The 21,627-nt window shown below is 36.7% G+C and overlaps 1 long non-coding RNA gene across 3 annotated transcripts in view; it reads left to right on the forward strand.

Moving 5' to 3' along the window:
* LOC120097925 (uncharacterized) overlaps nt 1–21,627 on the forward strand; it is a 56,576-nt gene that overhangs the window by 10,424 nt on the left and 24,525 nt on the right. The window contains exons 3-6 of one of the 3 annotated variants that reach the window (XR_015641330.1): nt 2,264–2,314; nt 4,602–4,733; nt 5,816–5,942; nt 15,834–15,990. This is a non-coding gene — a long non-coding RNA (uncharacterized LOC120097925). The remainder of the gene's footprint in view (nt 1–2,263; nt 2,315–4,601; nt 4,734–5,815; nt 5,943–15,833; nt 15,991–21,627) is intronic. The other 2 variants (XR_015641331.1, XR_015641329.1) reach the window with 2 other exon arrangements.

Here is a 21,627-nt window from a genome sequence, read left to right on the forward strand (position 1 = left end):
GGCAACTCTACAAGCGCTGGAGATATCAAGAGAGAAAATAATGAGGGAATATAGGTATGACTTGAAGCAATTTATAAAATCCCCAAAAACAATAATTTGTTAAAATTTTATTTGCTCTGCATTAAATTGAAGTATTAGATGTCCACTACTTTCCCCCCACAACTTTCATGCTTAGAATGCTTTGGTTATCTTAAGTATATAAATATTCATTTATAAATTTACATAATGTGATAGAGACTACCCTCTCACCTTGTTTCAAGGCTCAGAGTTGATTTTATTAGATATAAATATGAAAATGACAGTTGTATTAATTATGCATTTTAAGGCACATTAAGCATTTGTAAAATATGTTCCCATTTTTAGAACCTTTGTTATGAAAGATCAGGTCATCTAAAATAGCAAATACATGCTGTATTTGGTTGTGAGATAGCTTAATGCAGATATGTTTCCTCCATCATCTCTCAAGAAATTTATTTGCCAGTGTTGATCTGAAGAATGTGCCTGTCAGTGTTTCCTTGTATGAAAAAACTGGGAGTTCTAGCCACCTGGACAGAGCCAGACCTGCACAAATGTTCAAAATGAGTAGGTACAGATATACGCACAAGAAAACTTGATTAGGTATGTACTGTGGTCACAAGGTAGCTAGTGCAATAGCTGGAGAAGCTGAGATCTCGGTGAAGATCTCCATGTCTTCATGCAGCCTCAGGGCTGCTCCATGAGCTCTTTCCACCTGAGTCAGTCTGGAATTCCTCACAGCAGGGCCACAGGAGGGCTGTCAGACTTGACTCAGTGCTGCACACATGAGGATGCTGAGACCAAGGCAGAAGAGAAAGCACTACTCAGCCTCATAGTAACTGAGGACCAACCTGATTTCAAGGATCAACAACTGACCCATGTGCCAGTAGGAGGAAGGTTGATGTTGACAATACAAGAGCAGTTGGCATAGCATACAGGGCTGGCTCTCTGTAGGAAACAATGAATGTCTCAGAACAACTCATCCATTTGAAATAATAAAGCTAAGAACAAGCTTAATCTACCTAATTCAGTAAATTATAATGTATAAATTGTTTACAAATACCTTAAACAAGTTGCAAGAGCAGTAAATCAAGAGAATAACACACTGAAGAAGTATTGACTAAGGAATGAAAAAATTGAAATTAAGAGACCCTACATGATTACCGTACAGTCAGCTGTACATTTGAAACCACACTGGCTCCAGAAATGGAAACCCATTGACTACTGAGATATGCATTTTCCACTTACTGCTTTTCTTTAATCATTGTGTTTCAGGGAACATAGCAAAGACTGTTGTAATTTTGTAAGCATTGATATGACTAAGCCCAGTTATGACAATAATCTCTCTGGCATAGATCCCCAGCTCTTCACTAGTCCTGCTCCACACAGCCACTCAGAAAAAAGGCCATATGGCTGTGTGTTATAACGTGTCATGGTGCATAGTCTTCTAAAACCTAAGCAAACAACATCCAAGCAACGGATTCCACCATTCTGTATTCACTATCAAGAAGATCTGAGAGAACCCAATCTTCTCAGAAGTTTTAGTCCAGTGTCTACACCTCGTACTTGAGGTTTTCTAATTGAATTGACTCCTTCAAAATGAGTAAAAGGAGATATTTATTCAAATAAGCATCATTTATAAGTTTAGACACAATAAAAAGAGCATACTTGGTAAGGTTCTGGTTATTCAAATAATATCAGGTCATGAAAAACCTGGTCTTGGGCTAATTGATCAACTAATACCAATGGTTATCTTAAGTCACCAAACACTAAACTTTGATATATCCAGATCATCAGCTAATATTTACTCTCTCCTTTCAATTTTGAATTTTGGATATCTAAAATATTAAACCAACACCACTTACATGTAATGTTTAGGATAAATGTCTGCCAGTAGTTCTGAATCATTTTCCTGAGAAATCTCTAGTTCTCCAAGGTCAGATTTCATAAACTGGTATGACAAAAATCTCCTCCCATACAGTGTTATTGGCTGCATTGTGATGGCTATCTAATTGATGAAAGCTTCATTTCCATAAAGAGGAATATTCACTTTGAAACTTTTAAGAAGTTACAAAGCACGCCCACATACTGAGATTGATAAACAGTATCAATCCTGAGAGGAAGAAATCTGTTGACTTAAAAAGAAATCTCAACATTTCAACTGTCCTTTATTTTGCTTACAATTTAGTAGTTCTGGAGAAGTGAATGCCCTTTTATTCAGAACCCATTTTCACCTCCTGTCTCCCAGCATCCTTTACCCAAGGAGCCCTCACCAGTACTTGAAGAATACAAACATCAGGTATGTACTTTGGCACCAGAACGTTCCAATGGAACGCCGAATCTAAGAGCAGACAGAAATAGCTCAGCTGGTTAAGTGCTTGACTTTACTCAGACTGCAGTTCCTTCTCAAGACTAAGGCAAGAAAAGTGCTGGTGATGGTGATATGTCCTTCTAACTCCAGTATTTGGGATGAAGAGACGAATGAATCTCTGAGATCACGGGTCAACCAGCCTGGCCTGCCCGATGAGCTCCAGATAGGCCATGAAGAGATTACGTTTCAAAAATCAAAACAAACACATTTAACAGTGTAGATGGATAGCACCTAAAGGCCAGGTGCTCTGCTCTCTGTACACATAAGGGGGTGGGGAGAGAAGGAGGACAGAGGAGGGAGGGGGAGGGAACAAAGGAGGGAGAGAAGGAGAGAAAGAGAGAGAAAGGGGGAGAGAGAGAGGAGTCCAATAATTCCATGCACCCAAAGCAACTCTGTGTAAATCCAAGTGTGTTTGCAGAAATTGAGAATTCTGGGAGGGCATCTACTTTGTAAGTAAAAGCTCTCCATATGCATGAATGGAGACAACCAGCCATCCCAGGCTGACAGCATCATCCGGCTATCATTTAATAGACAAAATTTTTCCCACAAATGAACAATGACAAAGAGTACAGCTTCCCCTTTAGTACTTTAGCTTAGTTAATTAGAATCAGATAATTTCATTGGGTACAGACTAAATTGGATCGAGAGTAAGAAAACAGCTACTGAGGAAACTGAATGTAACACCACATTTATTCTGGCACTTTCGCCTTAACACAAAACTGTGCAGGGGCAAAACCTGACTGCAGAACTAAAAGATGGGGACCTTTGTTTTTATGGGTTTCTCTAGACACTGAAATAGCTGCCGTACTACCCTTAGGTTTGGTAGGAATTATGCCACACAGCCAATAGAGAAACACAAGAGAGAAATGAGATATCATTACTCTAATCACACACTTTATTTGGTCAAATGATCGTTCCCTTTTCTTTCATTTGCATAATGCTATTTTAATAGTGTTCCTTCTCTATGTGACAAATACGCATTTTTGCAGGTATGAATAGGTATCTGCAGGTATCTATGAATAGTTGCAATATGAAGAAAATAAAAATTTTTCTAGGGGATCAGGTTATCTGCACTGAATGAAGCCTTAGGTCCTTTGTGACTTATTGAGTGTGTCTGGCAAATTCCTGACAAGTGTCAGTTTTAGAGACTCAGTTTAACCACGTGGGCATGAGAAAACTCTCTCCAACCCCTTGAAGTCTCACTAGTTTCCAGGTTCAGTAACTTTTCTGAAAGCTTGGTCAGTTACACAAAGGTCATTTAAAAGGAAAATCAAATATTTTGACTTGGGTAGGAACTACATATGATTATGCATTGTAAACCATTTAGTTATGTGAATACCTCTAAAATCCAAACACTTCACTTCTAAATTCAAGCGTCTTCCATAGCATCTTGCTGGGGTTTGCACTAATTGTCACTGTGACTGGACAGGGAAGCAAAATTGCTGAATGCAAAGAGGTCTGTTATTTCCGTAATCTGATCTACCATAAATCTTAGAATAAATGTCAAAAGTAGTTAAGAGATATTTAATGCAAATCAATACAAATTTTAAGTAGCTTTTAAATAGACATGTGGATGGATTCTTTTGTTCCATGGCTTCTGATAAGAGTACTTACTAAGATTTTTGTTATTTGGTTATGCGGTTTCAGTATACCTGATGTTTCTAAATAAATAGTATCACATGGGAAATGGACATAATTATATAACCTTCATCTATGACAATGACTGCATAAAATTTCTTTGTAAATATGCATATCCTTTTCTGTAAAGGACAAAGAAATAAAGTCCCCCAAGTCTATTAGTGCTTTCTCAAACAATTCAAATGGAAGCCAGACCCTTTTGATCTTACCTAGTTTACTGGGCCCCATTTCCCAAGTCAGCTTCTTCTGTGAAATCAGCACAGATTTTACAAAATGATTTTATGTGCTAAAAATGTCATAATATGTAATAATGAAAGATGTAATAATTGGTTGAAAGATAGGAAAGGGCAATAAGAAAATCACAGTTTTGTAAAATGAAGTTTCATATTACTGTATAAACATTAGGTCTTACACTAAAGAAAAGCTAAATTTAGTGACTCTATTACATAGTAGTGTTGATATGAGTAATTTCCTTTCCACTAAAGCAACCTAAAACCCAACTTCCTATCCTAGTGTATAATCTGCCCCACCAGCAGATTTTAGATCTCATTTCTACATGTCTTTGTTCCTCAAAAAGAAGAAGAAGCAAAAGAAGTAGAGGGAAGAGGAAGAGAAAAGAGAAAAGAAAGGAAAAAGAAATAAAAGGAAGGAAGAAGGAAAGAAAGAAGAAAAGAAAGAAAGAAGAAAGAAAGAAGAAAGACACCTTAAGGTACGTTTTTACTTTCAGAGGTAGAGAGGCCTCCTAACAATAATAATGAAAACAAACTGTGAAAACTAAGCAACCAAGTTCAGCCCAAAACATTTCACTTTCAGAAATGGAATAAGACAGAGGTTAAACTCAATGGGTACCTTAAAAGGAAAGGTTAGGGGGAATAAAGAGCTGTATTTAGCAAGGTAAAATGACTTGCATTGAATTGAGGACACACACACACACACACACACACACACATGCACACACATACATACACACACACACACAGACATGGTGGTTGTGACTTCTTTGTTTCAATTTCATGATGACACCTTGTATAATCTTTAATAATGTAACTCACTTTATAAATGAAAGATAAAAAGAAAACTATTATCATTGTTATAAGTTCTAGACTCTTTTTCAGTCTTAACATGATTTCTCTTGACATTGCAATTTAGTCCAAATATTTAAATACTTATAACATTTTCTAATTCATTCTTTTGTTCCAATGGATGATTTACGCATATGTGGACATGTCTTCAACTCTGGACCATTGTCATCCATCTCCTGGCCAGGGAAAGAGTAGGCTAGTATGGTTCACAAAGCACACCATAATAGCGGTTCTTATAAGATCCTTTCATTGCCAAAGAACATGAAGGAAGTGAGTATAAATTGGAAATATCAGATGGAGACGGCCACAGTTTGAGTTACCAGGTTGCAAGCAAAGAAAGAGCAATGTCCAGGGAGACAGCATTAGTGAGCTGAGGGTAGAATCCATCAGATAAGGAGAATCGTGCAGTTCAGAATAGTTCTTTACAATGAAGGAAGCAACTCTTAAATTAAGACTGAGAATTCTGGGTGATCCTTGGTCTACTAGAAAAGTGTTTTCGTTTTTGATTTTGTTTTTGGTGGGCTGTTGGGTGGGATAATTGGATGATGGGAAAATGTGGTTGGAGAAGACTGAACATAGAATACAGAGAGGAACAAGTCAAGGGCATAGGCTACAAGCAATTGCAAAAACGAAGGTTATGATGATAGCTGGTGTGAGAAGTAGGTCCACTCTTGAGCACGTTGGTATAAAGAGTATGTTTATTTTATAGTAGTAATGACTGGTTAAAGAGAAAATGGAACCTTCCTGGAACATTTGACCACGTGAGATGAAGCGAGGACTCCAAATCAGCAGACGGACCGAGCCAACCCAACAACAGAAGGACTTGATTAACAAAGGTAAACAAGAACCAATGGTGCATGGTTTGAGACAGTGATGGAGAGGCAAGGATGATGTGTGGAAGTTCTCATGTGCTTCTTCTAATTCCCTCAATGTAGCAGAGGACACTGACTAGGGATGAGAATAGGGGCAGAAAAGATGATGGAAATTTGTGTAGAGAAGGTGAATGGTGGATGTCTAAAGCAGTTTATAAAACTATAGATTTCAAACCCATATGGGGATCATGCACATCAGTGTGGAGCTTGCAAAAACATCATCATCAGTAAATGTTAATCATTGTTCACAACCAAAATTTAATTGGGAAAAAAACGATGTAAGCAATTTCAGCTCTTTCTTTGGTATCTACGTCTCCACTTTCATCTTGGTTCTGAACACACAAAATTGACACTTTGCACTGTGGCCATACTATGCATTGTGACTTGTCCTACCAGTATCATCTCAGCTCAGATTCAAGACTGCCATATGTCATGAATTGCAAAGTTTTTAAAAAATGTTTTTACTACATATGTATAGTTCTCCGCTATTAAAAACACCACATTTTGGTTAAGGGGAAAAAGTCTCTTGAATTTTTTTTTGCTTTAGACTGTTTTCCTTTTTAATTTTATTTTCTTGGATAGTTTATGTATTTACATTTCAAATGTTTTCCCCCTTCCCCCCTCCCCATGCTTCTATGAGGACGCTTCCACTCACACCCACCCATTCCCACCTAAACACCTTGGCAGTCCCCTACTTTGGGGAAACAAGCCTTCACAGGATCAAGAGCTTCTCCTCCTATTGATGTGAAACAATGCCATCCTCTGCTACATACCTGCCTAGGGCCTTGAGTTCCTCCATATGTACTCATTGGTTGGTGGTTTAGTCCTTGGGAGCTCTGGAGAAGTCTGGTTGGTTGATATTGTTGTTTTTCCTATGGGGTTGCAAGCTCCTTCAACTCCTTTAGTCTGTTCTCTAACACCTCCATTGGGGTCCCTGTACTCAGTCCGATGGTTAACTGCAAGCATCCTCATCTGTATCATTAAGTATCTGGCAGAGTCTCCCAGGAGACATCACTATCAGGCTCCTGTCAGCAAGAACTTCTTGGCATCAGCAATAGTGACTGGCTTTGATGACTACATATGGGATGGATTCCCAGGTGGGGCAATCTCTGGATGACCTTTTCTTTGGTTACTGCTTTACTCTTTGTCCCTGCATTTCCTCCCATGAATACTTTGTTCTCCCTTCTAAGAAGGAAAGAAGCACCCACTTTTTAGTCTTCCTTCTTTTTGAGCATCATATGATCTGTTAATTTTTCTTAGGTATTCCAAGCTTTCAGCTAATATCCACTTATCAGTGAGTGCATACCTATCTTCTATCCTTCTTCAGCAGCTGAGTATTACATTATTATGACTTTATTAGGATGTGCAATTTTTTTTCCGGAGCTGGGGACCAAACCCAGGGCCTTGTGCTTGCTAGGCAAGCACTCTACCACTGAGCTAAAACCCCAACCCCAGGATGTGCAATTTTTAAAACTGCTTTTGGAGTTGCTGATTTAAGTTTCAGTTACACACATAAAATCATTCAATTAATTCTGGCTTGAGATTAAGTCAGAAATTCTAACCACTTCTGAAATGGCTTTAAACATAGATTTGTCATTTTGTTTTGGTAAGCAAAATGATGTATTCCACAATGGGTCTTGTAAAATCAAAATTTTTATCAGCTCAGAAAATGTTGAGGAGACCCTGCATCTTCATTATCAAATATTCATCTGAGGTTTGTGGTAACCAAAAAGGGGATATCATTTGAAATGTAAAGGAATAAAATGATTAATAAAAATTAATAAAATAAAAAAATATATATCATGCTTCAAAAAGTAAAATTTAATCTTTTCTTAAAGGTAAATAAGCACACTAAAGTCTCACTACTAAATTTAATTTTGTCTAAGGAGTTGCCATAAAATAAATTTCAATTTATTATTAACATGCCAATTATATAGAAAGATACACTTGTATGATATATATATATATATATATATATATATGGAGAGAGGGAGAGAGAGAGAGGGAGAGTGAGAGAGAGAGAGAGAGGCATTAGACATACAGATATACAGAGACACATACCTATTTCATATCTATTCAAACAAAGCAAGGTAGATTTCCAATAACAAATATCAAATTTTTGTCATATGTGACATCTACATTTAAGGAAAAATGGACATTAAAGTAAAAGTGGACAATTTGAAAAGAGTAAGGGGGCAAGAATGAGGATGTGCAGACAAGAGAGGGAAATGGGGTGAATATGGTAAACTATATCATGTGTAAGAATGGGATGTCAATATGAAATGCAAACACATTTGTATAGTTAATATGTGCTAATAATAAAGTGTAAAACATTAAATCAACACAGAGGAAATAAAATCCTAAAGGCAGAAAGGAATCCAATCAAATAATTTATCGTCTTTCTATGTTGTAAACCTAAAGCATCTATCCAATGATATAAACATTAGTGAAGGTTATCTAACAGTCCACAAAAACAAAACAAAACAAAGCAAAAATTGAACAGTTACCACAGTGCTCCAAGTCTTCTATGCCATAGTAGCTGCCATTTGAGCCTCTGTGCACCTCCTTTCTTCTCAGGTCAAGGCCATAAGTTTTCTCAAGGGCCATTGCTGGTGAAGAAACACAATGGTCTTCTATTTCAGAACACCCTGAAGATCTGAGAGGAGGAGAGCCGAAGAATCTCGTTAATTATTATGCAGAGTAAAGGGAATCTGGTTCTACAAATGTCCATATCACCTGGGGCCGTGAATCATGTCTCTCATTAACAAAGAAAGTAATTAAAGTCCTTTCCTCGTGTTCAGAAATGCAAATCAAGGAGTGTATTTTGAAAACAAACATTTTCCTTGGTTATAGTGTGAAGTAAAACTACTATGTCATCGTAAATGGTCCTGTCGTCTGCCACAATCATTAGAAAGCAAGGTCTTGGATGGTAGATACTGTGCTTTAATCAACATGAGTGTGAACTCCTGACTCAACCGCACATCACTTAATTAAATGAACTAAGTCTAGATGGGTTGCAGATGTAAATTTAATAGTAAAAGAACAGAACCTCTTAAGTACAATAGGATGGCATTGGCATGCCATCGCTTCAGGTAAAGCTTTTGTTTAAAAGGACTCAAAATATTGAGTATAGAAGAAAATTTCACAAACTGAATTCACTGAAATTAAACAATTTATAAAAAAACATACCCTATAATGGAGAAAAGAGAAAGAGAAATCCTTACAATGGGAAACCACAGATTATTTTGTACTGTACCAAAGAATGATACCCAAAATTATATAGAGAACCATCAGTACAGAAGACAGGCTATCCATAGAAGTACAGCCCAGAGGACAGAATAAGTGCTTCAGAAAAGAGTACACCAATAAACATATGAAACGCTTTCATCTCATGGTAAAAAATGTAACTGAAGTCATGGCATCATTCTACTATGCTCTAATTGAAATTGCTCAGTAATTTCAATGGTGAGACAGAAAGAACCATGTTCAACTCAGACTTTAAGCTTTGGTTGGTGGTGGACATTCCAGACAGTTTTGGTAGCAGTTTCTTCTAAAGAGGACTGAATTACAGAGGCTGCAGAGATGGTAGCATGGTTAAGAGCAAGTATTGTTCTTGCAAATGACGTTAGTTAGGTTTCCAGCAGTGGCTTCAAGGGCAGTAAAATAATCTGTAACTAGCACCAAGGAGTAGGACACACCCCATATCTGGGCTCTTCAAGCATCGCTGTTCATGTGCACATATTCCTACACACACACACACACACACACACACACACACACACACACACACACACAGAGAGAGAGAGAGAGAGAGAGAGAGAGAGAGAGAGAGAGAGAGAGAATGCTAAAACATGAATTGAATAAAATGGAACAGGTGGACTCAATATTATTTCAGCCATCAGCCACATCAAGCTGGAGCTAATTATGTGCCACACAATAAGCAAAGTGCACGAGAAATGTCTCAGTAGTCCCTTCATGATGATGGCAAGGCATTCTGTAAACATTTCAGAAGTAAGCTGTACTTTAAAACATCACTGAAACTATCCACCTTTAATAGTAATTAAATTTCTAGAATTATTTTATACGTAAGAAATGGCTCATGAGCAAACAAAACACAACTGGTATGGGATGTCCTCTCCTAAATAATAGTTTATATATATATATATATACATATATATATACACATAGATAGATAGATAGATAGATAGATAGATAGATAGATAGATAGATAGATAGATAGATAGATAGGTAGGTAGGTAGGTAGGTAGGTAGGTAGGTAGATAGATAGATAGATAGATAGATAGATAGATAGATAGACAGTCTTGTTTTTGTAGAATCAAAGTGAACATTTCAATCCTCACTAGATCTTTCTGACAGTTTTTACCTTGCCTGAGCAACATCTCTTAACAAGGTATGGTAAGACATGATCTCTCTCTTTCTGATTGTTATAAACACTGACACTAGAAGACCTTAGTGCTACAGCAAATGAGCCCTAATGTTGAAGGCTGACTATGAGCTATAATAGGGTCATGACTTTGTAGTGTTTACTAAGCACTGCACACCTAAGCCAGTAACTTGCTCAGAACTTAGAAATCTCAAGTAAGAGGAACATTGTATGAGCCGGCTCGTTTTTATTCATTGTATTTGATTAATATGGTGTGAAATATTATTAGATAATTTCAATGCAGGTGTATGGATTTAAGATACTAGAGATCCTTCGTGACATAAACATTGACAAATGATGTGCAAGTTTAAGTTTTCACAAGCGATTAATGTGCTTTCCTGCAGTTAAAATTAATTATTGCACTCATAGTTACATGGCTGGATAATATATGCGCAGCATTAGCATACCACATTTGCACAAAATTATTAATACAATGTAATATTTTAAATATTTTTAATATATATCAAATACAATGAACAAAGACCAGATTAGAATTCTAGTTTTTTTAAACCTGTTTTTGAATCAATTTTACCTGATTCTTTTTATATTAGTTTAGCGTAGCTGAGATTTTATTTTTCTTTCAGTACCAGGGATCATAAAGATGGTGGTGTTCAAAGGCTACACCCCCTTTCTGAGTAAATTACATGCCCAGCACGTATGAAGCTTTTAATTTTGTTTCCATCATTGGGAAAACAAAGCTATTAACATAACTGTTGTCACAGGTGGGTAATAGGAGAGTCATAGCCTTACAGGAAAGGGGACAAGATATATGTTTATAAATTTTACTTTCAACTATTACTGTTATTTCTTCACAATATGTTTAGATATTCTTGCACTCTCTCATAAATTCTCAGAAATGAGTAGAGAGGAGGCTTTTATATACATAAGATTAGTAAAATAAAATTCTAAAATTGGAAGAGAGAAACTGAACCTGGAGACTGTCTCTTCAGTCAGCTTGACTCATGGTTCACTTGAACAACTTTGGACAGACAGATAATATTTATCTTGCTGTCCAGAATTCAATATTTCATAGCTTGTACACACTCGACATTCTTTTTGCCCATTTTTCTTCAAGAATATGAGATTGAAATAAAAGAAATCAGCATCAAATCACTTTTATTTACACAGTGCCTACTTGGTTATGGATATTGTTTTCACTAACTCATACTTACATGTCATTAAGATCTTTATTGTTCTGCATCTATTGCAACCAACAATAGATGCTTAATTTGTCCAAGGCCAGTGTTCACAAAGATCTAAGAATGAGAAAAGAAAATTTGAAGGGAACTTTCCCTGAGCAGAAAAGTTTGTGACCTACATGAAACGCAATTCTTTCATGTAAATAAGCCCCTACTTTCTTTTGACATGTGGCCAGGCGATTTTCTATTTGGTTACTTAATTTTGAACCAGATTTTAAGATTTTGGATGCATACCAAGTGTCTCCTATTGTTGGAATCCATACTTCAACTGGCTGCCATTCATGGCTGTCATCCTGTACCATTATTTAGAAATGAATAGAAAGTGAAGGAAGAGGGAATGCAATGGTCAGTGAGGTATTTGTAAAACCCTAGGGTAGAGAAACAAGAAGAAGGCAAATCAGAGGGTAACAAATTAGAAGTGATGTGGACTGACACTTTCACAGTTTCATTAACTTTTATTGCTCTAGAGCTTCAAGTTGGTTCTCATTTTACAGCGTCGCGTCTACTAATAGGTCTGTTAAACACATCCCTTTATTATGTTATTAAATAATTTCCACGGTTAGCATTCCATTAGGCTTTTCTGTATAATCTCCGCCTTTCTCCTGAAATTCTTTCCACTGCACAAGACATCTTTACGAGTTCCTAACTTAAAATACGGACCTCAAACTCTGTTTAATGCTGCATCTACAGGAAGAAAAACATTTGCAGAGAAAGGCAGGGTACACACAGAAACGCGAGAAAGCAAGTGCATGGGGAAAAACAGTAGAGTGGTATTTATTTGAATATTCCTGGTCACTGTGCTGATAATAATTGACTCTAATAAAATGGATTACATCCTATTTTTAGATTGCAAGTTTATTTTTTTAAGCAGAGGATTAGAAGATATTTTATTCTGTCCTTCTCAATTACCGCTACCAAAATTAATAATTGAGTCAAAATATTATTTGGTGACAACAGATACTGGTCACTTACCACTCCAGTTAGTCCTTCAGTCAGTATAGGAGGTTGGGTTTACCTGGTCAGTTAAAGTTATGGATGTGTCATCTCTCTCTCTCTCTCTCTCTCTCTCTCTCTCTCTCTCTCTCTCTCTCTCTCTCTCTCTCCTTTGTTGTTATTTTGTTTGTTGTCATTAGCTTTGATATTTGTTGATTTTTGTTTTCTCTTGAGACAGTGTCTCACTATGTAGCTCTGAGTGTTGCGGAACTGTATGCAAAACAGGCTGGCCTAGAATTCACACAGATCCATTTATCTCTTTCTTATGCTGGGATTAAGGTGTGCACCCCTGGGCCCAACTTGGCATGGGTGTACATTTTAATTGTTCTAGTTTCGGTTTCTTCTGAAGTGCCTTGGGCTTAGACTGAAAGCAGGGTGGGAAGATGTATTTCATGTCCCTGTGTATTTTGTCAAGCATTCTTGTTTATCTGAGCTGCAGTGAAACTCATCTCTAAGCTCTGGTTACACTGGATACACTGCTCTTGTTCCCATGGGTTTGTTGAGTTGGCAGAGAAATTGGGAACTCTCCATGGTCCTGCTCTAGTCTCAGATTCAGAGGAGGTTTCTGAATCGTTCTGTCCATTGTTTCTGTGGTGTTCTGCATAACCTTGCATCGTTGGAAAGTGCTATATGAGGTAGAAGTTCCCGCTCTCGTGACAGAAATAGGAGAAACTGAGTAGACCATGGCATGTTTTCAATGACTCTATGAATGTTAGATAATTTTAATTTTTTTGGATGAAATTCGTTTATGAGGAATTTATATCATTCCTTTCTCCATTTTCTCCCTCCGTCTTTTCCATACCTACCTTCACAAATCCTCAAATTCATAGCCTCTTGTTTTTAATTATCTTGTTGCAAAGGTATAAATTCATAAATACAGACTGCTGAGGTCCTTTCCTATTGATAATTTGTATGTGTCTAGATCTGGCTCTTTGGGATTGGCTTACCTAGCACAGGATTCATTCTCGGAGAAGACAGACTCTTTGTACTTTGGCAGCCGTTATCGCTAATCACCCCTCTTCATTGGTGAGTTCTTGGTACATTTCCTTCATTCACTTTGGTGTGTCAATTGTGATTGCCATTGTTCAGATCTTATCTATATTAATATTTCATTTTCCACGTCATATATTGATGACATTATCAAATATCAGAAATGCTGGTCCTCTCTGTCTACCACTTGATGAAGTGTCTTAAAGATGCAAATCCATATAGCACAAAATTCCTATGTGTCTTTGGCTCTGGTGAATTCCATTCTTACAGGCCAATCAGTGTTCAAAAATGAAAGAATGTCTGGGATATTTCAGGTCTTCGTAGCCACTGATGCTCCATCTGGCCTCTTTCTACTCTATGCTTCATTCATTGTTTTGCCTCTTGTTTGCTCATCAATCTTTAAGATTTCACACCATTTGGTTGCTGTGCTATCCCAACTTTAAAATTAGTTCAGGAAAAGTAAAATAATGTTTATTTATTTGTGAGAGTAGCTTTTTCACACCTTTCTATATCTTGGGTGGAAGTGGAAGCCATTATAAACAGCATTTCAGCCTGAATTTTTTTATTTCAAAAATGCAAACTTGAACTGGCCACTCAAACCTGCACTGAATCTTTCATCATATAGTAATGTACTCTTCATTATATTTTTAACATTTTTTTCACTTGCACACAGTCTTACACAAATCTATAAATGTGATTTAAAATGCACTGATTTTTTGAAAAATAAATATTATGATTTACATTTCAATTGTTAATTTATAAGAGCATGCAATTTCTGTATGTAGGTTAGCCACAGTCATTATTTTTTCCTGCCCAGTGAGTATGTAATGAGTCCATTGCCACTGTAATCTGTATCTCTTTTGTAAGCTTGAACATTTTGTTATACACCCTGCAATAGTTTAGCTTTACACTGCTACAAATTGCTTCTTTTTATTTTGCCCATCTCTCCATTCAATGTCTGTTCTACTCAGGTGAATCTGACAAATCTTTACTTGACTTTTTTTTTCTGTTAGAGTCTCCTTCCGAAAGTAGTTGCCTGTCTATTTGCCTGTGTTACATTTTGTCACAGAGTAATTTTCATTTTATATAATGTAGATAATGTGAATATATTCTTTGTAATTTCTAAGATTTCGATCTTTCTTAAGTCGGATTCTCTAATTCTTTATTTCCTTTTTATTGGATTTTTTATTTACATTTCAAATGTTATCCCCTTTTCCGGTTTCCTCTCCGGAAACCCCCTATCCCATCCCCTCCTACTTCTGTGAAGGTGCTCTCCCAACCCACTCACTCACCTACTCCTGCCTTCCCGCCCTGGCATTCCCCTACACTGGGACATCGAGCCTTCACAGGACCAAGGGCCTCTCCTCCCACTGATATGCAATATGGCCATCCTCTGCTACATATGCGGCTGGAGTACATGGGTCACTCTATGTGTACTCTTTGGTTGTTGGTTTAGTCTCTGGGAGCTCTGGGGTGTCTGGTTGGTTGATATCGTTGTTCTTCCTGTGGGGTTGCAAACCCCTTCAGCTCCTTCAGTCTTGTCTCTAACTCTGCCATTGGGAACCCCGTGCTCAGTCTAATGATTGGCTGTGAGCATCTGCCTCTATTTGTCAGGGTTTGGTCTAATTCTTATTATAGTGGTGGTTGCCTACATTTCTAAATAGCATGAAGACAGCTCTAGTGGTGATGGTGATTTTGCAGAAACACATATAATTAGAGTAACTTACAAATGGTGTAGACACTGCATATCTCCTGCTTATCCAGCATTCATATGGATTCCATAGCACTTTACTTAGGTATATGGAATAGAAGCAGCAATTTCCCTGGAACTCAGGGGATGTCTAACCTCAATATAGCAAAGTAGCTTCTGGTCCTTATAGGGCGTAGAGATGTATCTCTACAGTCCTTCTGTGTTTGTATTTTCATTAGATTCTCTTCTAACATGATACTAACATCTAATTGTACATCTAAGTGTTTAACCATGTGGTATTTATGATTATGTGGTTATAGTGTTCATGTTACATCTTTCTAAACATGTGTCTACTTTTCCCTGTTCTATTCATTTAAGAGTTCTTTTCTTCCTTAATAAAAATACTGTCTTTCTCATATGTCCAACATATCTGCATTTTTTCAAGTATGAGGAATTGCCTGTGAATATGTTAGGTTGAGCACTCTACCGCTGATAGACATCCACAGGACCTCTCCCTCCTTATGTATTTTGATTCACAGGCTTTACATGTCCCAGGCTGACTCGAAATCACTATGTAATTAAAACAGACTTTAGGCTTGTGAATTTTCTGCTGCAGCTGTGGCGATCGGCATACATGAACCTCTCCATGCCAAAAATACTTTAATTCCTATGGATTCATATTTCCTCTGATGTATGGTAAGTCAAATCACTCATTTCCTAGTCATAATATTGAGAAGATTTTACTTATTATAAATCAGATTTTTTGGCTATTTGAATACATAAATTTAATAGTCAGATGATTTGTGTGAAATTTTATATAATTATGCACATTAAAATTATATGTGTTGTATTCAAAACATCCTTCTAAACTGTTATGACTTTCTATTGTTTGATATGTTATATTCTTTAACAAAACAGTGTTTTGCTCTGTATATAGTTTCCTTCTTATGAAATCTATACCTAAATGTCTCATACTATTCTTACTGTTATTCCACACTTTATTCTCTCATTATTAAGAGCAAAACCAATATTTCATGCATTTAACTTCTATATATTCACCTTGATCAATTTTTATGTTAATTTCAGTTGTTTATATCCTCCTGAGCTTTCTAGTTAAAAACTTATGTCCTGAAAAGGAGATATTTTTGTCTCCTAAAAACTTCGTTCAATTTATTTAATTATGTATCTCATTACAAAGGCTTGATTGTTGGAGGCATTATTAAATTAAGACATAAAAGTACAAATACATATCTAGTTTCTGATTTCAATTAAAACAGAGTTTTCACTTTAGCATGTAGAATAATAAGTCAGCAAAGCAATCTAGCAATCTAATTTTTTAAAAAAGAAAACTGTAAAGAAGAATGTCTAATGGGAGTTTTATTAAACAGCTCTCTTAATAAACTTTTATATCAGTTTGACTTTTAGGCTTACATAATGGATTTTACATGGCCAAATAGTGATTAATCTTTCTTCTACTCCATGCCCACATCTGTTACACTGAAGATGGAGAAAAAAAGGAACAAATCTTAGCTAGACTTTGAAATCTTCCCACCAATTATATTTTATTTCAACAGTCCTTTCCCTATTCCACTCTATCTTAAATGTATGTTTATATTTAATACATACATATGCATTTCTATATTTAACATGTAAACATCTTATATTTTAACATACACAATACATGTATATACATCTACATAAATATATGTACATACATGTATATTACACATACACATACATACATATGCATAAACACATTCACACATACTCATACACATGCATACACAGATACACACATTCTCACACACACACATACATACACACACTCATATGTATATATATACATACACTTACACAAACACATACACATATCACACAAGCATGTACATACACAGGTACATATAAACCTGTACACACAAACACATTCACACATACATAGACAGACACATATACATGCACATGTGCACACACATAAAACACACACACATATACACAGAAATATATACACATACACACATATGCACATGCATACACACACAAACACACATGCATACAAAAATATGCACACATACCCATACAAACATACACATAGATACATATAAACATATACACAAAAAACACATACACATGTTCACACACACACAACATTTCCTAACACTTTGACTGTCACGATTTTTATCCAAGGCATCTGAACCCCTATGTTAGGTATACAGAACACCTCCTTCAGTTTCTGCACTTCAGTGTCACGACACTGGTCAGAGCCGCACACTGGGACAGAAGTTAAATAACTCCAGGTCTTTGTTGAAAGTGCTGCAGCTGCTCCTTCATGGGCGAGTCAGTTTCACTCAATACCCTGGATGACCTCAGCACTATTTTCTTCCTGACAACATATTGCCCTGTCTTCCGGCCTTGCTTTGCAGCAGGTACACTGCTATCCACAGTGTCTCATGGCATTCTTCACTGACTTTTCCTCTGCCTGGAATGGCCTCTTGTGATATCCATTCTATTCACTAATCTCCAATAGCGCTTTCTGGTCTATGGCAGTCTGCTCGATCACTAGTGGAGCACCATCTCTGATAAAAGGTATGCGCAATGCAAAGTGACTAACTCCATCTTAACATCTGCCTGCGTGTCTCTGCTCAGTCTTCTTTCTTTCATGTACCATCATCTGATATAGCAAGTGTGTGTGTTCACTACTTTTACTTTGATATTCATCATGCTAAAGAGAAAGCTTCATGAGGGCATGGTAGGGTGCCTTTATCTTTATTTCATTTCTGTTATTTTGACACAGAAGCATCCATTGACCATGTTACTTACATGACAACAACAAAACACATAAAAGGAACATAGTCTAAACGTAATTCCTCCCATTTTAATACAATTTCATCTTTGTTCATAAACAACATCTTTTTATCATCGTCTTTTATTGTTCCATTTTCCCTATTTTGAAAGTTATATTGCCTTTGTAAAATGAACTGTGGAAGGCTTTTATCTTTTTTCCCCCTAAGGCCTGAAATAATTTAACTTTGAACAGCTCTCTTTCTTAAAGGTTATATAAAATGCATGTTACATAAACCTCAGCTGGATGGCCATCTGTTCCCACTGCCTTTTTCAATGATAGATCTTTAAGCATCTTTTTCTAAACTCTTTTATGGTAACTGGTGTATTTAAGTTTCCCCTTTCTTCTTGGGTGAATTTTGGCAATACATATTTTGCTGGGAAATAATCCATTTCCTCTAAACTTTCAAATGTCTTGTCAGAAAGTTTTGTATGTATTTTTATGACTGCCTCAATCACTTCAAAATTTATGCTTATTTCTCATTCTTATCTCTGAATTATGTTTTAAAAATCATTTCTTTTTTCTGAAATGAGCTAACATATATCATTAGTACTCTACTGTTAAACTTAATTGTATTAAGATGACTACCATTAAAGTACAAAGTAGGTGTGTGATTGAAGAAATCAGAACACATGCAGTATGTTGGTGCATTTATAAAATTCTGTGCCTGCAGAGGAAAACAATATGATTGTGCTTGAAAATAGAACTAACATATGATCCTGAAATTCCAGTTCTGAGAGATCCAGAAATTCGATTCTGGGAGTATACAGACTTTAGGAGATATCTTTATAGCTGTGTTGATAGTATAGTTATTCATAACAATTAAAACATGGAGGAAACCCAAATACATACACAGCAATGAACAAATAAGCACACAGAGAATGGAACATTCTTTAGTTAGATTGAAGAAATTCTGATGTTTGGTGCAATACGTATTTACTTTGAGAACATTGTGTTGAGTAAAACAAGCCAGTAATAAAACAACAAATACTATTTTATTCCCTTATGAGATACGTATGAGATACTTTCAGTAGTCATAGACATAGACAGTAGGATGGAGGCTACCAAGAACTATAATTAAATAAGGGGATGAAGGGATGGACGTCTGAGGATACAGAGATTCAGTGTTAAAAAATTGAAAAGTTATAGAGACAGATGCTGATGATCTTGTAGCAGAGTGCCAATATGACTAATATCACGGAGCCTTATACTTTGCAGTGGCTTGATTGCTGAATTTATTCTGGGTTTATCTGATAATAAAGCATTCCTAAGTAGACCAAACTGATACAAAATTGTGTTTGCCTTTAAAGACACTGAAGTTTTGCTGTGTATCAATTTTAGCTGTGTTTATCAGTTTATTTTCATTGTTTTCTTTTTATTGGAATTATTTTCTGTCTTCTTAAAATGATCACAGCCTCCTTAACTGTCATATTTCCTTTATTAGTGGGGGATTTTATAGAGACTATCTCTACCTTCTTCCATTGATTTAGCTAAAACAAGAGTCTTTATTGCCTTTCAAATTGCAATCTCTTTGTTCCATTGTGATTCTCTCTGATTCGAGTTGTCTATTTATGAAGATACTCTGGATTATGAGGGGTTATGCTCTTTTGCTCTTTTATGGTTATTTTGATGTTATTAGTTTATGTTCAAAGAAAGTTCAATAATATTTTAACTCAAAAATGTTTTGGTTATTCTTTTCATATTACATATAATAGGATTTTGATGAACAGTGTGATAATTATAGGAAGTGCGATCCTATCAATTAACTTTTCTAGTCTTCTTTGTGTGTAGTTTTGACTAAAACCCACTTGGCTAATTATCAATCGATAATATTATTAACAATCCTAAAACCATATGTTACATGTCTATCTCTGTCCTTCGTTTTTAATTTAATTTTTCACTTATTTATTTATGTCCTTCTCACTGCCCCTGTCCTGCTCACCTCATCCCACAATCCTTCCCACATCCCTCCTCCCCTTCTCCCAGGCATTCCCCCATCCTGGCATTTCAAGTTTCTGTAAGAATAAACACTTTCTCTACCCATGAGGCCAGATAAGCCAACTCAGCTAGAAGATCATATCTCATTTACAGGCCACAACGTTAGGGCTAGCTCCTCTGGCAGGTATTTGGGTCCCACAGGAAGACCAAACTGAACATCTGCTACGTATGAGTGGGAGAGGTCTAGGTCCATCCCATGTATGTTCTTTGGTTGGTGGTTCAGATACTGACAGCCCCAAGGGTCCAAGTTAGTTGACTGTATTGGTTTTCCTGAGAATTTCTACCTTCTCAGGGCTGAAATTCTTCCTTCTATTCTTCTATAAGAGTCTCAAGTTCTAGTCACTGTTTGGCTTTGAGTGTCTGCATCTGTCTGAGTCAGCTGCTGCGTGGAGCATCTCAGAGGACAACATGCTCCTGCCTGCAAGCATAAAAGAGTATGATTAATAGTGTCAGGGATTGGTGTTTGACTATGGGATGGGTCTTAATTTGTGCCAAGTATTGGTGAACATTCCCTCAGTCTCTGTTCCATACCCCCTGTCTGCATTCCTTTTAAACAGAATATATTTGGGCTGAAAGTTTTGTGGGTAGGCTGATCTTCTATCACTCCACTGGGTTTTGTGCCTGGCTATAGGAGGTGGCCTTTGTAGGTTCCATATCCCCAATGTTGTGCATCACACTAAGGTCATTCCTATTGATTCTTGTGAGTCTCCTTTATCCCAGGATTCTCTCTTGTCCTGGAGATGCTCCCCACATATCTCCTCACCCCTCTCAGTTGCAGATTTGCATTCATTTTCACACCCATCTCTCATGTCCTTTCACACACCTGATGCTGACCTGCCCATTCTCCTCCTCATCCCCCTCCTTCTCAGTTCTTTCACTCCATATGCTTCTTATGACTATTTTATTCCCCTCTTTCAAGTGAGAATCAAGCATCCTTGCTTGTGCCTTCCTTCTTGTTTCTCTTCTTTGGGTCTGTGGACTATAACATGGTACTGGTATTTTATGGGAAATAGACACTTATAAGTGTGTGCATACCATGCATGTCCTTTTGGGACTGGGTTACTTTACTCAGAATGATACTTTCAAGTTCCATCTATTTTCCAGCAATATAAATGATGTCTTTGTGAATAGAATTCCACTGGGCAGATGTGCCACATTTTCTTTATCCATTATTCAGTTAGGGGACATATAGGTTGTTTCTGGTTTCCAGCTATTATGAATAAAGCTGCTATGCACATAGTTGAACAAGTGTCTTTGTGGGTTGTTGAAGAACATTGGGTATATGCCCTGGAGTATCATAGCTGGGTATTGAGGTAGGACTACTCCCACTTTTCGGAGAAACTGACAAAATAATTTCCAAAGTGGTGGTACATGTTTGCACTTCTGGCAGAAATGAAGAAGTGTTCCCCTTGGGCCACATCCTCACCAGTATGTGCCATCTCTTGAGATTTTGAACTTAGTTATTCTGATGATTGAAAGATGAAACCTTAGAGTTG

The sequence above is a fragment of the Rattus norvegicus genome, chromosome 17 (genome assembly GCF_021556685.1).
Source record: "Rattus norvegicus strain SHRSP/BbbUtx chromosome 17, alternate assembly SHRSP_T2T, whole genome shotgun sequence".
NCBI lineage: Eukaryota > Metazoa > Chordata > Mammalia > Rodentia > Muridae > Rattus > Rattus norvegicus.